The following is an 18857-nucleotide window of genomic DNA, read 5'->3' on the forward strand; positions in this document are numbered from 1 at the left end:
TTCACCTTCCCCCCAAGACCTCCCCCTTACTGAGGACAAACGATCATTTCTCAGCAAAGGCCTTACTTTCATCCCCATCTTGTTCCAGATCACTAAATTCAAAGTGCATTGCGACATCAAGCAGTTCTTCTGCCGTCCTTGTCTCGATGCTTACGTTTTCAAATAAAACACTCGACCACCTTTCAAGGACTGCTTCTCTCGCCTCCAACATACCCATCCACCTCGATAATCCGTGCTGGTCTGTTCGCTGCCCTCAGTTATTTGTTTCCAACTTCTGCTGGGACACGAACTGCCTCAATCTGTCCACCCACCTCAAAACCTCCAAACTCTTATCCTCGCAATGTGCATCCCTCCACTCACTCAGCTCGAGCTCCAAACTCACCATGAAACCGACGAACAAGGGGGCACAGTGGTAGTTTGGCGCACTACTTTCTACAAAGCTGAAGCCAGGTGCCAAATCAAAAACAACTCTTCCTATTATTCCCACGGCCACGAACTCACCTGCAGTCAACAATGCATCATCTTCCAGACCATACAGAACCTCATCACATCAGGGCATGTCCCATGCACAGGTTCCAAACTCATAGTTCAGAAACCCCACACTGCCGGGTTCAACCTTCGACCTAAGTTCCACAAGCCAAAGCTGATCCATCATTTCGGGCCTGCTCCTACCCCACAGAACTCGTCACCATATATTCCGCTGCATTGATGACTATATTGGCGCCACCTCGTGTTCCAAAAATGAGGTTGAACAGTTCATCAACTTCACCAACACATTTGACCCCGACCTTAAGTTCACTCAAATCTTCTCAGACACCTCATTCCCCTTTCTGGACCTCTCCAATTCTATCAACGGTGACTGACTCAATACTGGCACCTGGTGTGCAGAGAGGGGATGGGTGTGTAAGGGTTTGGGGGCTGGGCGGGGAGCAGAGGTAGACAAAGTTGGGAGTGAGGGGTTTTAGGGATGGTGGGCAGTGTTGAATGGGTCTGGGGTGGGGGCGGGGGCGGTAATGGATGGGGTTCGGGCTGGGGGGTGGTGTTGCATGGGGTTGGGAGTTTGGGGAGGGAGACGATGTTGCACGGGGTTGGGGCGGGGGTGGGGCCTCACACGCTGTGTGCTGCTGGTCGACCCCTGAACGGGAAGCAGTCTTTAATAACTCCGAGTCCCAGAGGAAAGGTATTTATTCGATTACCCGAATAATTGATTATCTGAACGAAATAGTGCCAGCCCATTGTGTTCAGATAATCGAGGTTACCCTGTTTTCCACTCACCACTTCTCAAGAGATATGTCATAGCATCTCTGAACTGGTTAAAGGGTATTATAGCTAGTCATGTGGATTAACACAGTTACTGGATTTTCCATTGACCCTGTTTTGCAGTGAGTCCCGTCTCAGCAAATACTTAATTCAACATAACATGTGGCAAACAGACAGATGGCTTTGAACTAGTTGCTTTTCTGTTTTGATAAAATGATGGTTAAAGAAATTGCTTAGTCACATTTTTGATAAGATATTCACTCGTATTTGGTTTCCCCTTCATAACAATGGTCTCATCTGAATATTCACATCAAACCTAGTGACAATTATAATCTTATCCCGAGGTCGATGTGGTCTCTCTCTGTGCATCACCTATTACCTCTTGGCGACAGCAGTAATCGATTTTCTCATCATCATCACTGCTGTCAGACTTAATCAATTTAGTGATATGCACTTCGTGTATATTCTCCTGTCAACCACTCCCGTGTGCAAGCTCAACGTTGTGGTGGTATGTGTGACACGAGATGGTTCCGTGTGGACGACAGTGGCCTTCACTATCGACCGTTTTGTGGCCATCTGCTGTCACAGACTTAAGGCCAAATACTGCACTGAAAAAACTGCTTTGCTGGTCATAGCCATTGTCTACAACTTGAGCTTTTTCAAGAATATCCCATTCTACTTCACTGACAAATTCTTTACATTTTTGGTGGAATGTCATGGCTCTGTGAGATCAAGCCAACCTATTACACTTCCCCAGTTTGGAAGGCCCACGACTGGTTAGATCACATCTTGACGCCCTTTGTCCCATTCCTCCTAATTCTGCTGCTCAATGCTCTCACTGCCAGACACATCCTAATAGCCAGCAGGGCTCGCAAGAGGCTCCGTGGAACTGAGACACATGGAGAGCAGGAAATATTCAACCCACAAGAAGTCATTTATCCTGCTATTTGTCAAATCACTCAGCTTCCTACTCCTGTGGGTAAACCTATGTGGGTCATTTTCTCTATGTTAGGATTCCTGGTGAGGCGTTTTTCACGGGCCTGGATTTCAATGACCCAGACTGCATTCTTCAAAGACCTGTTCCAGTTACTCAGTTCCTGCAACAACGTATTCATCTACGCTGTCGCCCAAAGCAAGTTCTGTGAGGATGTCAAGAAGGTGTTGATGTAGACTCACGACCCTCAACTGTTTCATTAAAAGGTGAAAGCTGTAAAGCTACCTCATGTACCTTATTCTACTGCAGAACTGTAGATCACTGTGTGGAACATTCCCTGCCAAACCAGAAAACATCATTGAAATCCCGACATTGTGCTTAGCTCACATAGAAGTTTTCATGTCAGGACTTAAATGACTTGATTGAGGACAACAAGGAAACTTTTAAACCTTTGCTTTGTGCTCTTAAACGTGGTGTTTGAATGAATGCTCGATTGCGCAATGAATGGCAACATTCGAACGCGTATTTAACAAAAAATGGAACACAGTAGAATTGCAAAATCAACAAAAGCATCTATTGATCTCGTACACTTTCAGAGACCCAGTTAAACTGATGTAACTGTTTATCCTTCCGCTATGTTGGATAGTAACAGGAATCTAACCTGTGCTTTACAATGACTGAAGCAATTTTCCATGAAATATTGCAAGCAATATTAGCAATGAAGTCCCTAAACCGCTCTGGGTCTCCAACGAATATTTATGTTAGAAAAGAGCATCCTTAATTTTGACGTTGTACTCCAAGTAAAGTAGAGTCAAATGTTTGTACCATCGCCATACATCGGCATCATTCTCATTATCTTAGAATAAAATAAGTAAAAGTAAATTAAAGGCAATCCAAGGTTTTCTTCCACACTGCTGCAGCATGCCACTGCCAAAGTCCAACTCCGGGCTTCACAGCCCAGTCCATGCCGCCAGCAGTCGTCCAGTTCCTGGAAAAACGATAATCCTTCTGTAGGTTTCACAGACCCTCTGGCCAACTTTGAGGCTGCAATGCGCCTCCAGATTCCGTTGGCACCTTGGAACCCTTCGAATGAATCTATTGATTTAGAGCTGTCTTTATCAGATAATTTTGATTTCCAAAGAAGTCGAAGAAGAAAAAGAAAGAGAAAAAGATGTGGACAAAGAGGGTAAACCTTGGTACTGGAGTCCATATGCTGCCTACTCCTCCGCTACCAGCGTTACTACTACAGAATTAGAATTATCCTTTATTGTCACATATAATCAATGAACATGGTGAAAAGTTTACATATAGATACATCCAGTGTCGTATCTCGGTGCAGATTATTGAGTAAAACGATCTTAAAGAATAGAGAAACAAAATGTGCAGCATTGAAGAAATTAAAGTTCAGAACAGTAGATCACACAGGAACCTACCTTCTCGTTCACACGGGATCCTGGCTCCAAAGTGTGACAGTCTTCACTCTGAGGATCATTGGGGTGGGAGATCGCTTTAGACCGCCAAGCTAGGCCGAAGCTGCCACAACTGGAGGACGTTAATCTAAGATGCCTTTCGGTGCGCCCTTCAGCCACTTGTTTGCCATGCTACACCTGGATGCGTGAAAAGCTGTAATGTTGCCGTACCACATTGAGAGGCAGCTGCACTAGTTTGGGAGAAATTGGAAGAGGCTGAAAGTGATCACTGGGGCGCGGGAGTCATCAGCAGAAGCGGGATCCATCACCAGATGGTCTGAAAGCATTACACTTGAGGTTGCGAGAAATGTCGCCAGACGGCGTGAATCATAAATCGGCAGAGGCAAGGCATCTGTCTCACTGGAGGTGGCGAACGTACGCTGGAAGGTGGCGAATTGTCTCTTAGTGTCGGATGGGAATTATAGCCAAATGGCAGGGCATCCTTATTCACTGGATTTTGAGAATTCTCACCGGATCCAGTACGTGACTCTCACCAGGAGCACGAAATCATTGGCAGAGGCTCAGGATTTATCGCTGGAGGGCTAGAAATAATCGCTCTCCCGAGACTGGGAAACACCACTGGAGGCGAAGAGTTGAGAGAAGATATAAGAAAAAAGACATTAAGAGGAAGGAAACAGAAGAGTCAGAAGAAATGAGAGGAAACCGTTTGACGTGGTGTATATGGATTTCAGCAAGGCGTTCGATAAAGTTCCCCACAGAAGGCCATTGTTCAAAATGTGGAGGAATGGGATTGTGGGAGATATAACAGTTTGTATCAGTAATTGGCTTGCTGAAAAAAGACAGAGTGTGGTGGTTGATGGGAAATGTTCATCCTGGATTCCAGTTACTAGTGGTGTACAGCAAGGGTCGGTTTTGGATCCGCTGCTATTCGTTATATTTTTAAATGACCTGGATGAGGGCGTAGAATGGTGAGTTAGTAAATTTGCAGACGACACTAAGGTCAGTGGAGTTGTGGATAGTGACGAAGGATGTTGTAGGTTACAGAGAGACATAGTTAAGCTGCAGAGCTGGGCATTGAGGTGGAAAATGGAGTATAATGCGGATAAATGTGAGGTGATTCACTTTGGTCAGAGTTAATGGAATGCAAAGTATTGGGCGAATGGTAAGATTCTTGGTAGTGTAGATGAGCAGGGAGATCTCGGTGTCCAGGTACACAGATTATTGAAGGTTGCCACCCAGGTTGACAGGGTTGTTAAGAAGGCATATAGTGCTTTAGCTTTTATTAATAGAGGAATCGTGTTCCAGAACCAGCAAGTTATGTAACAGCTGTACAGAACTCTGGCGCTGCCACATTTGGAGTATTGTGTACAGTTCTGGTCACCATATTATAAGAAGGATGTGGAAGCTTTGGAAAGGCTGCAGAGGAGAGTTATTAGGATGTTGCGTGGTATGGAGGGAAGGCCTTACCAGGTAAGGCTATTTTCGTTGGAGAGAAGAAGGTTGAGAGGTGACTAAACAGAGACATATAAGATAATCAGAGGGTTAGATAGGGTGGACAGGGAGAGCATTCATCCAAGTATGGTGACGGCGAGCTCGACGGGGCAGTGCTTTAAACTGAGAGGTGATAGATATAGGACAGATATCAGAGGTAGTTTCTTTACCCAGAGAGTAGTAAGAGTATGCAATGCTCTGCCTGCAACGGAAGTAGATTCGCCAACTTTAAGTATATTTAAGTCGTCATTGGACAAGCATATGAACGTACATGGAATAATGTAGGTTAGATGGGCTTCAGTTGGTATGAATAGTCGGCGCAACATCGTGGGCCTGTATTGCGTTGCAATTTCCTATGTTCTATGTTCTATGAAATGAAGAAGAACTAGCGGAGTAGACGAGCTCTGGCTGCACTTTCCATTCTGCCACGATTTTGCAATTTGTTGACATGTTGTGGCTACCTGTGGAGAATCTAAAGTCGATTAACAAAGTTATGATCTCACTTCGAATTCACAAGAATTTGAGTTGGTTCAGTTTGATAGACACAGCAGAATTTTCTTCTGTAGTAAAAGAAGAATGAATAATGGTCAATGGTTGTGCTCAGTGTTCAAGGATAAATATGGAACCAAATTTCGATCTTTTATAGCAAATGAACTTCGCTGGCCAAGCGCAGCAATTGTCGCCAATTATTTGACAACAGGGCAGTTAAGACACAATCACGTTGCTGTAGGTATGCAATCACCAGGCAGTTAAAATGGCTGATATCATTCCCCGAATACATCACTGAACCATATGAGATTGTATGCCAATTTTCAGCATGTACGTGGTCAGTGTTCGGTCAGCTTTTATTCAGAGTTTTGTTCCTTTCTATTTTCATTAGCTGTCACTGTTCTATTCCAAATCAGACCATTGACTTGTGGTTCTGGATAATACAGAATCAAGTGACATTCCACTGCTGCCTTTTCCTCGTTCACCAGGAAGAATTCCCTTTTGGTTTTCCAAATAGCATCCTGGGTACATTTCTGCAGAGATGATTTTGTTTTAAAAAAAAACGGGAAATGGGGGTGGGACACACCGTTTCTTCCAGAATGTTGGAAAAGAAAGAATAGGAGCTGAATACATCGCCCATCCCCTGGATTTCCTGTTGATAAAGTGTTGTTGCTCTGTTACCTCTTTGCTCGTTTACCTACACTGACAAAAACTCAAGCATTGTACTTATTTTCTAATTATCACCCTTGATTTGATTTCCTCTCTGAGCTCAATCCTTTATATTTCCGTAATTTCTTGGACATTCAAGGCCTCTGAACTCCAAACAATTCGTTCTCATGTGGATTTACTGTTCAATTGTTCGACAATGGTGTCTTCAGTTTGTGAGTTTCCACTCAGTGGAATTCACTCCCTGATTCTCTTGCCCTCTCTTACGCATTTTCACCTTTAAGACATGCTGTAGCATTCCCGAGTTCGATCAAACCTTTACTGAAATAAGCTAATATGTGTTTGGCTGCAATACCTTGTTACGAAAAAGTCCTTGTGAATTGCCTTGGGGTGCAACACCTCCCGAAGTGCTCTCTGTAAATAGAAATGGGTGCAGTGCTGAAATCGAAAATGTCTAATTTTTAAACACGCTTTTCTGTTCCTTCGCACCATTTCAATTTGAAGGTTCAGAAAAAGAAACATGTGAGTACTTTGAGATAGCGAAACCGTGAAATTATGTGTCGATCTATGAGGAAAAAAGGAAGCATACATAAATCCTGGGCGAGTGAAAACAGATGAAGCTTTGAAACTATAGCGGGGAAATAGAGAGCTGAAAGCGGTCATGAGATATCTTCAGAGTTAAGGAATATCCTGAAGCGTTTCGTTCGTATATAAGGAACAAGCGGGCAACTCAATAAAGGATTGATTCATTCATGGACAACGACGAAAGTCTTGCATGGAGTCAGAGAAAATGGGTGAGATTCTTAATAAGTACTTTCCATTGGCATTCACCGAGAGGTGAGACCGGTCAAATGTTGAGCTGAAGGATAAATGTTTGATTAGTTTCGGACACGTTGGCATAAGGAGGGGGGAAGCATTCGGTATTCTGAAGGTGATTAAGGGGACAAGTCCCCATATCCAGATGGGCTCTATCCCACGTTTCTGCCGAAAGTAAGGGAGGAAATAGGTTGAGCCTTAACAGTTATTTGTGCAGCATCTTTGAACACAGGTGAAGTCCCAGAGGGCTGGAGAATTGCTAATGTTCTCCCCTTGATTAAAAATTGTCGCAGGGACAATAGAGGAAATGATCGACTAATGAGCCTGATGTCAAGGTAGGAAAACCGCTGGATAAAATACTGCGGGACAGAATCTACTTACATTTGGAAGAAAATGGGCTTACCAGTGATAGGCAACGTGGTTTGGCGCATGGAAATTCATTTCTTGCCTACTTAATAGAATTCCATGATGAGGTGAACAAGTACATTAATGAGATAAGTGGTGCAGATGTCATATGCATGGATGTCAGTAAGGCATTTGATAAGGTTCCCACCGGAATCTGATGGAGAAAGTGAAGACTCATGTGTTCCATGTTGTAATGGCTAGATTTATAGAGATCAGATTGGCCAGCTGGAGACGGAGAGTAGTATGAAGGAGCGTCTGAAAATGGAGAACTGTGGCAGTGGTGTTCCACAGGGACCCATGTTGCGAAACCTCTTGCTTGTGATATATAGAAATGATCTGGAGGAAGTATTCGGTCTTCTTATAAGCAAATTTGCAGAAGAAACAGATAGTGAAGGGGACTGTCAGAAAATGCATTATTTTACAGATGGACTGGAGAGTTGGGTAGAGAAATGACAGATGGAGTTCAGCAAGGGCAAATACGATGAGATACATTTTGGAAGATCCGGTTCAAGTGCGAACTGTACAGAAAATGGAAAAGGCCTGGAGAACATCGATCTACAGAGAGATCTGGGTGGTCAGGTCCATTGCATCCAGAAGGGGTAAACGTCAGTAGAGAGGGTGGTCAAGGAAGCGTAGAACATGCTTTTCTACATCAGGCTGGGTATTTAGTACAAGAGTTAGCAGGTCAAGTTGTGTCGGACTTTGTTTCGGCCAGCATTTGGTATACTGTGTACATTACCAACTGGATGTGGATGGTCTGGAAAGCGTATCGAGGATGGTCACCAGGATGCTTCCTTGTACAGAGGGCGCTCGCTATGAAGAGAAGTTGAGTAGATTTTAATTTTTCTGATTACAAAAACGGAGGTAGTGGAGGGGTGCTGATTATGGTCGACAAAATTGTTGGAATAAAGGACAGAATGAATAGCAAGAATCATTTTTCCTGGAGTGGGTGAATCATTAACTCGGGGATACGATTGCAAGCTGTGAGGGGGAAAGTTTAAAACAGATATGTGTGGAAATATGTTCGTGCAGACGGTGCTGGGTATTTTGAAAGTGTTGACAGTGGAAGTTGTAGAGGCAGGCACGATATCGTCATTAAAGATTTATCGAGACAGATACATGAATGGGCAGGGATCAGAAGGATGTAGATCCTGAAAAAATAGGCAGTAGCTTAAAGTAGAGGATCTGGATCAGTGAAGGCATGGAGAATGAAAGGGTGTGTTCCTGTGCAGTAATATTCTTTGTTCTTTGTTCTCCCCTTTCACGAACTGTACTGCATTAACACACAAGGCTGTGATATTCAGCAAGTAGGGGTGCAAGAAAATCATTTCAATGTTGTAATTTAGATCTGAACATAGATTTTATGAATGAGTGTGAAAACGTCTTGCAGGCGGCGTATACTGTTAAAAAATGCGAAGTCATCCATATTAGTAGGAACAGCAGTAACACGTGCGAATATTTGAAAATAAAATCAGTATGCTGCAGTGCAGAAGGAACGGGGTGCCCCTGAGCATGAATCATAGAATGCTGTTCTGCAGGTGCAGTAAGAGACTAAGGAAGAAAATGTATTTTGTCCTTCATTGCTAAAGAGACTGACATTAAAAACAGGGAGGTTATCTGACAGATATATAGTGTGCTAGTGAGGCCACACATGCGGTACCGTACGCAGTTTTGTTCTCCTTCATTGATAAATGATAAAGCAGCACTAGAGGGTTGAAGAGGAGGTTGATAAGTTGATTCTGGAGTTGAGGGCTTTTGCTTATGTGGAAAGACAGATGAGACAGTGATTGTAGTCATTGGAATTTAAAAGAATGAAATGGGATCTTATAGAAACATTCATCTTGTCTAATCCATTCAAAATTTTATATCTTATTGAATCCACTCATAAAGTTCTAAGTAAAATGATGTTCTCACTGGCAGACGAAACTAAGACAAGAGGACATAGCCTCAGTGTTCGAGGATGTCGGTCCATTACTGAACTGAGAAGGAATTTCGACACTAATAGAGTTGTGAAACTGTGGAATTCCCGGCCAAATGCAATAGCTGAGGCTTCCTCACTGAATGTTTTTACAACTAAGATAGATAACTTTTGAAATAGTAAAGGAATTAAGGTTTACAGCAAGAGAGCTGGTAAGTAGAGCTCAGGCTATGAAAAGCCTGATCATGATCTTATTGAATGGAGGAGCAGGTTTTAAAAGTCAGATAGTTTACTCCTGCTTGATGTTATTCCGTTCTTATGTTCGATTGCAGAACGCAAATATTCTGAATATAGATTAAATAAAACCGTTATTAGAAAACAGACGTGTCTTCGTGATTTTTCTCTTGAAGCAGAACCCCATTTAAAAACGAAACCACGAGTAGACATGGTCAGCATGACTAAAACCTGAGCAGGATAAACCGCAAGCGATTTTTTAACTAATGCCCTTAAATATTCGGCCAGACCCACAGCAATAGGCGTTTCTACAATATTTGGCTATTTCCGTTCATCCTGTCCACACTATCATCAGAATACATTGCATTCTCAAAGCAATTTCTCCCTTCTCTTAATGATCGTTCTGCTAAACTGGGAATGATGGTGGGAGAAAATTATTCATGAAAAAATAATTGGGTGAAACTACAGAGGAGTGCAACCTTTTGTTTTTGACCTTGATTACTCATAAAACTTCAAAACTTTATTATTAATCGCCCTTGTATGTAAATCTGCAATCGTGACTAAGGCGAGTGCATCCTTTAAAATAAAGCTGTGATCTCTCTCTTGAATAACTCCTAATATTAAGAGTTGTAATTAAGTTATTCCAGAGCATGTTTTTGAACAGTAAGACTGTCCAACCGTTGCATTTAGAGCAAAGTATACTGTGTTTATTTTCGGGTAGTTTTGGTTCTGTAAATTGTTCGTGGGGAAAAACGCTTTTAGCAGTGTGTTGTGCCCTTCCTGTTAGGCGTGACAGATCAAGGAAAAGTTTAATGATCCTGGAGATGAATTCTTCAGGAAGTATGTGTGGAATCACATAGATCGTTTGGAATGACATTTAGATGCAGTAAGAAATATAAAAACAGCAACGGGATGTGATGGATAGCATTTTCCGGGAGGTGGAGGCACCACGGACGCAGTCAGCTAAATGGTTGACAGCTCGGATTGGTAGGATAGGTAGTCAGATAGTGTAGGGAAAAATTGAGCACTGCAGATACTGTACATCAGAGTCATACAATGTGGTGCTGGAAAAACACAGCCGATCAGGCAGCATCGGAGGATCAGAAGAATCAACGTTTCTAACATAAACCTTCGACAGTTAGCAGCAAAAATGGAAAGCAAACACGTGATGGTTGGGGATTTTAGATTTCCAGATATGCAGGAAGGGTATGGTCGTGTCAAGGACTTGGATGCAGATGAATTCTTTAAGAGTGTACAAGAGTTATTATTTTTTCCCTTTTACTCAGATTATAGATGTAACTACCAGTGAAGTAGGAATACTTGACATTCTGTTGAGACATAAGCTTAGGCAAGTGATTCAAGTGTTAGTGACGGAGCACTTTAGAGCACCTCGTCAGAATTAGAGGTGTACACAATGTTCAGAGGTATAGAGTGGATAGGCAAAGACGTGTTCCTTCGCAGAAATATCTAGCACGACGGGGTATAATCTTTGGAGGAATGTTTGCGGGATATGTCAGAGTGAGGTTCTTTACTGAGGACTTGGTAGTTGCGTGGATTGCATCGCCAGCATTGGTAGTAAAGTCAGTTACACGAGAGACATATTAACGTTAATTACGTTAGTCTGATCTCATGTTAAGTTATAAGGCCGGCGAAACATGGATGGTCGAACGGCTTGTATTGTGCTGGACTGTTCTGTCTTCTATGCTCTACAGTTATATTAGTTTTAAAAGAACGATGTTGAAGAATGGAACAGAGCAAATAAAATAACGTTCTAAATGTGATTAAAACCAATTTTTATGGTATTAAACTGGAACTTTCACAAGTAGAATGTGGGAGGCTGTTCGCCCGTGAGATGCCGTTTCAAAAATTGGAAACCTTGAAGAATGAGATGACGGGTATTCAGAAACAGAAAGGTAATGTTAATTGAAGGCAAGGGTATTAGAGAGAGGAAATGCTGGATGACCAGAGAAATTCCGTCTCTTTTCAGGAAAAATGAGGCATTAATTAGGTATTGCAGTTTGCATCAATTGAATCCTGCAAGCGTGTCACGGCAATTGGCGTACACTGAAGGTGGAAATCAGATAGTGTTGTGAACTCGAATTAAGGTCAACCCAAAGAGATTGAATAAATCCATTAAAGACAAAAGACTAACTATAGACAAAATAGTGACTCCTGAAATTCAACGAGGTCATTTAAGTGTGGAACGACTGGAAATGGGTGAGATACTAAACAAGCAACTTGCATCAATATTTACAGTAGAGGACAACATGTAAGCTAGACAACTTCTGTAAATTAGGAATGATGTATTGAAACGTATCCATATTAAAGAAGAGGATTCGCTGAAGTTATTAATACTCATTAAGATAGACAAATCTCCAAGATCTGAGAAGGTGTTACCCACAATTTTGTATTTAGCTGCAGAAGAGATTGCTGGGCCCCTTGCCAAAATATTTGTGTTCTGGACAACCACGTATGAAGTGTCAAAAGCATGGAGTTTGTGTCATGTGTTTCCATTGTTTAAAGAAGGCTGGAAGTAAAATCCATAGAAATATTGGTGATTGAGCCTTATTTAAGTCACGTGTAGTTGGAGATTCCGAGGGATAAAATATACATGTATTTCGAGAGTCAATGACTGATTAGTTAGCGTTCACATGTCATTGTGCATGGGAAATCGTGTTTCACTCGCCCGATTGAAGTTTTTTTTTGAAGTAAGCCAAAGAAGATTCAGCAAGTCACAGAGTTAGACGATTCAATATAGATCTCATGAAAGAGTTTGACAAGGTTCTGCATAGCAAACCTGTTAGTAAGACGAGTTCAGAAAGGTTTACCGCGTGGCACGGTGGAACAGTGGTTAGCACTGCTGCCTCACAGTGCCAGAGACCTGGATTCCCTTCCCGCCTCGAGCAAATGTCTGTGCAGAGATTGCGCATTCTGCGTGTGTTTCCTCTGGTTGCTGCGGTTTCCTCCTACAGTCCAAAAGATGTGCAGGTTAGGTGAATTGTCCATGCTAAATTGCCCGAGAATTTCACGTAGCAGTTGAGATTTGATATTGTGGTCGCACAAGACATTGATCACTTTTGGAACATTGCATAAAAAATTGAATGCTCCTCTACAACTGGGATGTTGTTAAGTTTGGAAGGATGCATAAAATATCTACAAGGGTGTTGCAAGGACTGGAGCATTTGAGCAACAGGAAAAAGCTCAATAGAATGAGTATTTTTTTTTACTCTGGCATATCAGAGAATAGAGGACTATAACATCAGGAGGGGCATGGACATGGTGAGTAACCAAGATCTTTTTCGAAGGTGGAGGAGTCAAAAACTAGAGGATGTAGTTTTAATATGAGACGGGAAAGATAAAAAAAAAAACGATCTGAGGGGTAACTTGATCACCCAGTTTATGATGCAAGTTTGCAATCAGGTAACAGAAGAATTGGTGAAGGCAGGTAAAATTATAAAATTGGTAAGACATCTGGATGTGATAAAAATACGAATGGTTTCGAGAGAAATGAGGCAAATGTTCGCAAATGAAACTAGGTTGGTTTGGGATATCTGGTCAGAAGGGACGACATGCACCAAAGTGTCGTTTCTGCCCTTTCTGGCTGAGTCATTCTGTGATGATTTAATAACACTTTTGAGCAGCTGAGCGCTTTCAGGGCTATTGCACATGGACTTTCTTCCCAACTGTTCCCTTGCTTGAAGCAAGTGCCCGTTGCACCACTAGTGTCGGCGCATGTCCTGCAGAAAAATTATACAACGATGCTGAAGATCAAAACCAGAGTCGTTTGATTCGAAACGATAACTCTGTTCCTTTCCCCACAGATGCAGCCATCCAAGAACAAATATGGGCTCTCTTGCAACTAATATATCTATTTTCTTTTATTTTCAAGTGTTTTTTCAATATGGCGCCACAGCATGGCAGCAATTGAAGTTTTTCACTGTATTTACCCTTACGTAGAAATGACTAATTCATTCATAGGTGTTGAATTCAAACACCAATTCCTGTTTATGATTCATAACCATAGTATCCAAAGTAAATTGTTTCATTTATATCTCTCGATAACACTTTGGAAGTACGATCTCTTTAGTAGGCAGATGTAGCAGCGTTTTAGGCCTCGAGGGACAGAATGAAGCTAACTCTTTGCAAAAATGATTGAATTTGATGAAATTCCATTTCACCTTGTTCAGTTTTTAACATTGAGCACGTAGCCACGGAGCCAAATAAACTGGCAGCACGACAGCTATAGGCATAGAAAGTAATCATGGCCGAATGGCTAAGGCCATTTACAATCTATTAGGGTGTCCTAAGGTTGCCAATCAAAGCGGGTAAAATGTGTAGATGGACAACTTTAACCAGTGGCCATATGTATTTGGGGGTATTTCTGATCAAAGAAGTTAACTGCTTGTGAGCAGCAAAATGAAAAGGGGTCTCCAGCCGCAACTGTAACTAGGACAATTACATGCCAAACATCATGCCATGATACGTATATGTTGGATTCTTTATTTCAGTTCTGTACAATAATGAACTGACGTTGACGTTTAGGGGTGCAATGGACAGCAATGTGGAAGATCTTCACAATTAATTGAATTCGCTTCATCCTAAGTTTACAAAGTAGGATGTACCATTCGAAATCAAAAAATATGAAATTCCTTGCGAGCAGAAAACAGCAGAACGTTTATACAAATTGAATAAAACGAGCCGTAGCCACATTATGTCTGCCCAAATAATATATTTCGTACTGATTAATCGTAGAGCACGTTTAGTCGACACTGTGACATATGGTGACTGTAGTCTATAATTTCGACTGGATAAAAATCGATATGGAGCTAGAAGTATCGAGATTTGATGACTGATTAGACTTTGATTAACAGCTATGAAACAGTAAGTCATAACATTCCCAGAGCAAATTTTCCATTGATTGTCACTCTTCGCTATCTCATGCGAGTTCTCCTTGCGATGAAACCATTTTTATCGGGAATGTACGTCAATCAGTTTTAACAAAATACATAATAAGAATAATAAAAATACAAATAGCATGATGAATAAAGATGCCTTTTTCGTAATGTATCTCGCTTCAGCGCCTGCAATATTATCATTATGATTAATAATGGAATTGGAGAGCATCAGACAGAAATATCAGTGCAGCAAACAGACAATTCCCAAAGTTGTTGTGGTTCTGTTCGCCGAGCTGGAAGTTTTTGTTGCAAACGTTTCGTCCCCTGGCTAGGCGACATCCTCAGTGCTTGGGAGCCTCCTGCGAACCGTTTCTTTGATGTTTCCTCCGGTGTTTATAGTGGTCTGTCCCTGCCGCTTCCGGTTGTCAGTTTCAGCTGTCCGCTGTAGTGGTTGGTATATTGGGTCCAGGTCGATGTGTTTGTTGATGGAGTTTGTGGATGAATGCCATGCCTCTAGGAATTCCCTGGCTGATCTCTGTCTGGCTTGCCCTATGATAGTAGTGTTGTCCCAGTCGAATTCATGTTGCTTGTTGTCTGCGTGTGTGGCTACTAAGGATAGCTGGTCGTGTCATTTCGAAACGACATTATTACACTCGACGGTTTCATACTGAATGTGATTCGAGCTGTAATAGATGAATCACCACAGTTGTCATGCATTTGTGCAGCAGATCTTCAGAATCATATAACTGGACACAAAATCTGCAGACATCCCATCAATGCCCATCCTTCCAGCATCAGTTCCAAAGTCGAAAACCATGCTAGCTATTGTTCAGCACTATTTACGTCACCTGAGATGTTGAAAGAGTGTGTGTTCATACACTGTAAGAAAGCATCTGGCTTGTACTGATAATTGACATATAACACTCATACCTGACGGAGTCAGGCATTGGCCATTACAAATTGTGGCAATCAACCAGTTTCCCAGTGCCTTGCTGTGAATTTGCCATCTCCGAATGCCTGTGTATCAAAAACCTGACCCAAACATTGAGAGGAAAATGTACTGTTTCATCAGTGCTAGAAATTCTGCGCGTCTGTACAATTTAGGTCCAATATTCTAATAGTGTGGCTCTCGGGCAGAATGGAAATCCATCCATTTGCCTGGACAACTGTACCTCCAGTAACACTGAAGAATCTCGAAGTTGTGCTGGGTAAGTAACTCATTCGACTTGCAACATATTCACTCCCTTCACCAATGCCACATATGACAAGTGATGAACGCTAACTACAAGATGCAAAACAGCAACGCATCAAGTCTGTTTTGACAGGAAGTCACAAATATTCACAATGATCGTCGTCCTTTACTATCATTTAGGCGAATAGAAGTGAACAACCACTATAGCGATCAAAGATCACATTTCACGAGCTATTTTAAAATAATAACCACCTCCAAATCGGATAAAAACAGTATCTCTGAATGCTCTGTTGCTTGATATTATAGTGAGAGTCCCGTGTATGGAAGAAAAAGGCTGTATTTCGAAATGATAAGTGAGTCCTTGTTTCTCAGATCTTATCAATTTCATGGCGTCAGCTATCCCACACAGTAGTCCTTAGCCATCAAAGTTATGTATAAACTAGATGAAATTTGTTGCTGCTTACCGCAATAAAACATCGAGTAATGGCTGTGTTTCTGGGACTAATCTGCTGCTCATGGTCTCCCTTATTGTTTTTTACTTTAAGTGCAAATCTTTCATTTCGTGATGGTTTGCTTTTGTGGTTCAGATTCTTTGAACTTGGGCTAACAAGAACAGAGATAATGTTTTTGTTGAAATCCATCAATATATTTCAGGCATAGACAACGTTTTATCAGTAACTTCAGGTTTCTTTTATTTGTTTCTCTCTTGCAGTTAATCTAGCAGCGATTGTATTCCTATCTAATGGCAAGTGTGATCTTTCTAAATGTACCTTACGCTATCTGGTGGCCATGGCAGTATCGGATATCCTGTTCATTATCTACGATCTAATACACGATCGGTTTAGCTACTATTATTACCCAATATCTTTCCTGGACATCACACCTGTTTGCAGTCTTATCTTTGCCCTGAACCGCTTATGAATGGATTGTTCTGTCTGGTTCACTGTCGCATTTTCATTTGATCGTTTTGTTGCAATTTGTTTTGATGAAATGAAAACTAAATATTGCACAGAGACAACTGCGATAAGAGTTGTCGCCACAATATGCATTTTCTTCATTTTAAAAAATATTCCTATTTACTTTCGTTTTGAGCCTCATGAAGTCATCAAACAATATTCCATGGTTCTGTTCTACCAAGCGAAGTTATCTTAAACACCCTCAATGGGTTAGTTTTAGATATTTTGGGAAGTCTTTAACAACAATCTTCCCATTCGCTTTTATTGTCCTGCTCAACATTGTGACAGTTAGATATATGTTTCAGGCAATTAAAGTGCGTAAGGGACTGCAGAGCCACAGAAAGTTAGAGAATGACCAGAGGTAGAGAACAGAAAGAAATCTGTGACTTTCCTGTTTGCTGTGTCGGGAAGCTTCATTCTTCTCTTGTTGATATATATTTTGTATTACTTTCAAGTGTCTTATCACTTGGATGAGTGTGTTTTTGATCTCGTTGAACAAATAGCATATATGCTGCGGAACTTAAGTTGTTGCACTGACGCCTTTGTTTATGTGGTGACACAGAAAGACTTCAGAGACCAGATAAAGTACTCTGTGAAATATCCGATTGTAAAAATTATTCAAATCATTGGTAAATGTAATGACTGAGCATCAAGATCAAATGCAGCTGATAATAGAACGAGGAAACCATTTGAGGAAGTGAAATGAATAGAAAAGGTGGACGAGCGACAGGATAACATTCATTTTTCAATCGAGCAAGGAACAAATTTGAGGGGAAAGAGACTGAAGGACGTAGTAGACAAACCGGTTATAGCAATGAGCAACAGTCAGTCGAAAGCTGGAGTCCTGCAGCTGGCATAACTGACTGTGTAAATAATCGTTCCACAGCAAACAATCGGTTCTCAGCCAGTGAACAGGATACAGACACGAGGAAGACCTGCAGCAAAGTAGCATTGTACGGCCATAATTAAAGAAACAACAATGACTGACTCCACTGCTCTCTTCCTCGCTAAAATCAATTTGTTAAATGTCTGCTCAAAAGTAAAAAGGAAAGCACGAGACAGTCATCACTCTATGTCTTATATTTGTAAATTAAATTTCAGAATGAATCTATCTATTTGTTTCTATTTACTTCACCCTGAGTGAATGTGTGATAACATTAGCTTTCATTAGCTTATTTCCACCGTATCGGGTGATGCGTTGCTGTGAAAAATACAAGCCAGTTGGAGGATTGAAGCGAGATGAATTCAACCTTGAAGATGAGGCTGAATATCACAGGTGAACCACCAACGTTAGGGTCTTTGTTAAACTATTATTTTGCTCTCACAGAATGCTTGAATTCCAGGTGAATTCATAAGGACTTCCAGACCATAACCAAGACGTGCTGTTGTAATATTTAAATGCCTCCATTCTTTCCTCAGTACATAGTAGTCAAACTGTCGTTCACTGGAGCTGCCTTAAAGCTGCCTTTGTACCAAACCCACTTCCTGTGAAGCTCAATCGTATTGACTTGGAGCGTTTTGCCTCTTTATTTCAATCCTGCCCCAGTGGAGTTTCCTACAGCTGTTCTCTGACACCACGGACACAAACATGAAGGGAGGTGGACAGAATGTGCAAGTACTGCTCATAGACTCGTCTTCCAACCATAGAACAAAATAAGCTGAACATTGGATGTTGGACTTCAAAACACGAAACCGAAACTGCTGATTTAGCGACCCTAACTCCAGTTCTGAGAAAAGGTAACTTGATGTGATTTGTTTGCTCTGGTAATTCTTCACAAAAGATGACAGACTTGTTGAGTTCGTCCATCAATTTCTGTTCTTGTTTCCTCTTATCTTCCTAATCAGTTGTGACGACATGGCGTCATTGGCATGAATCTGTCTTCATTCTTCTGGTGAGCTGTTATGGGTGATTCCAACTTTCAAAATATTGACTGTGAACGCTGCAGCTCGTATACTTCAGATGGTCATTTTTTGGCCAAGATCTTTGCTCCAGTCCAGGCAACATCCTGGTAAATCTCCTGTTCAACTTTTCCAATGCTTCCACACCTTTCCTGTAATGGGGAGACCAGAACTGTACACAATATTACAAGTGTACAGTTGCAGCATGACATCACGTCTCCAGAACTCAATCCATCGACCAATAAAACCTTACACACCGTATGCTTTCTTAA

This window comes from Chiloscyllium plagiosum, unplaced genomic scaffold (genome assembly GCF_037043375.1).
Source record: "Chiloscyllium plagiosum isolate Xiang-an unplaced genomic scaffold, Cpla_swu_hap1 HiC_scaffold_20, whole genome shotgun sequence".
Classification (NCBI taxonomy): domain Eukaryota; kingdom Metazoa; phylum Chordata; class Chondrichthyes; order Orectolobiformes; family Hemiscylliidae; genus Chiloscyllium; species Chiloscyllium plagiosum.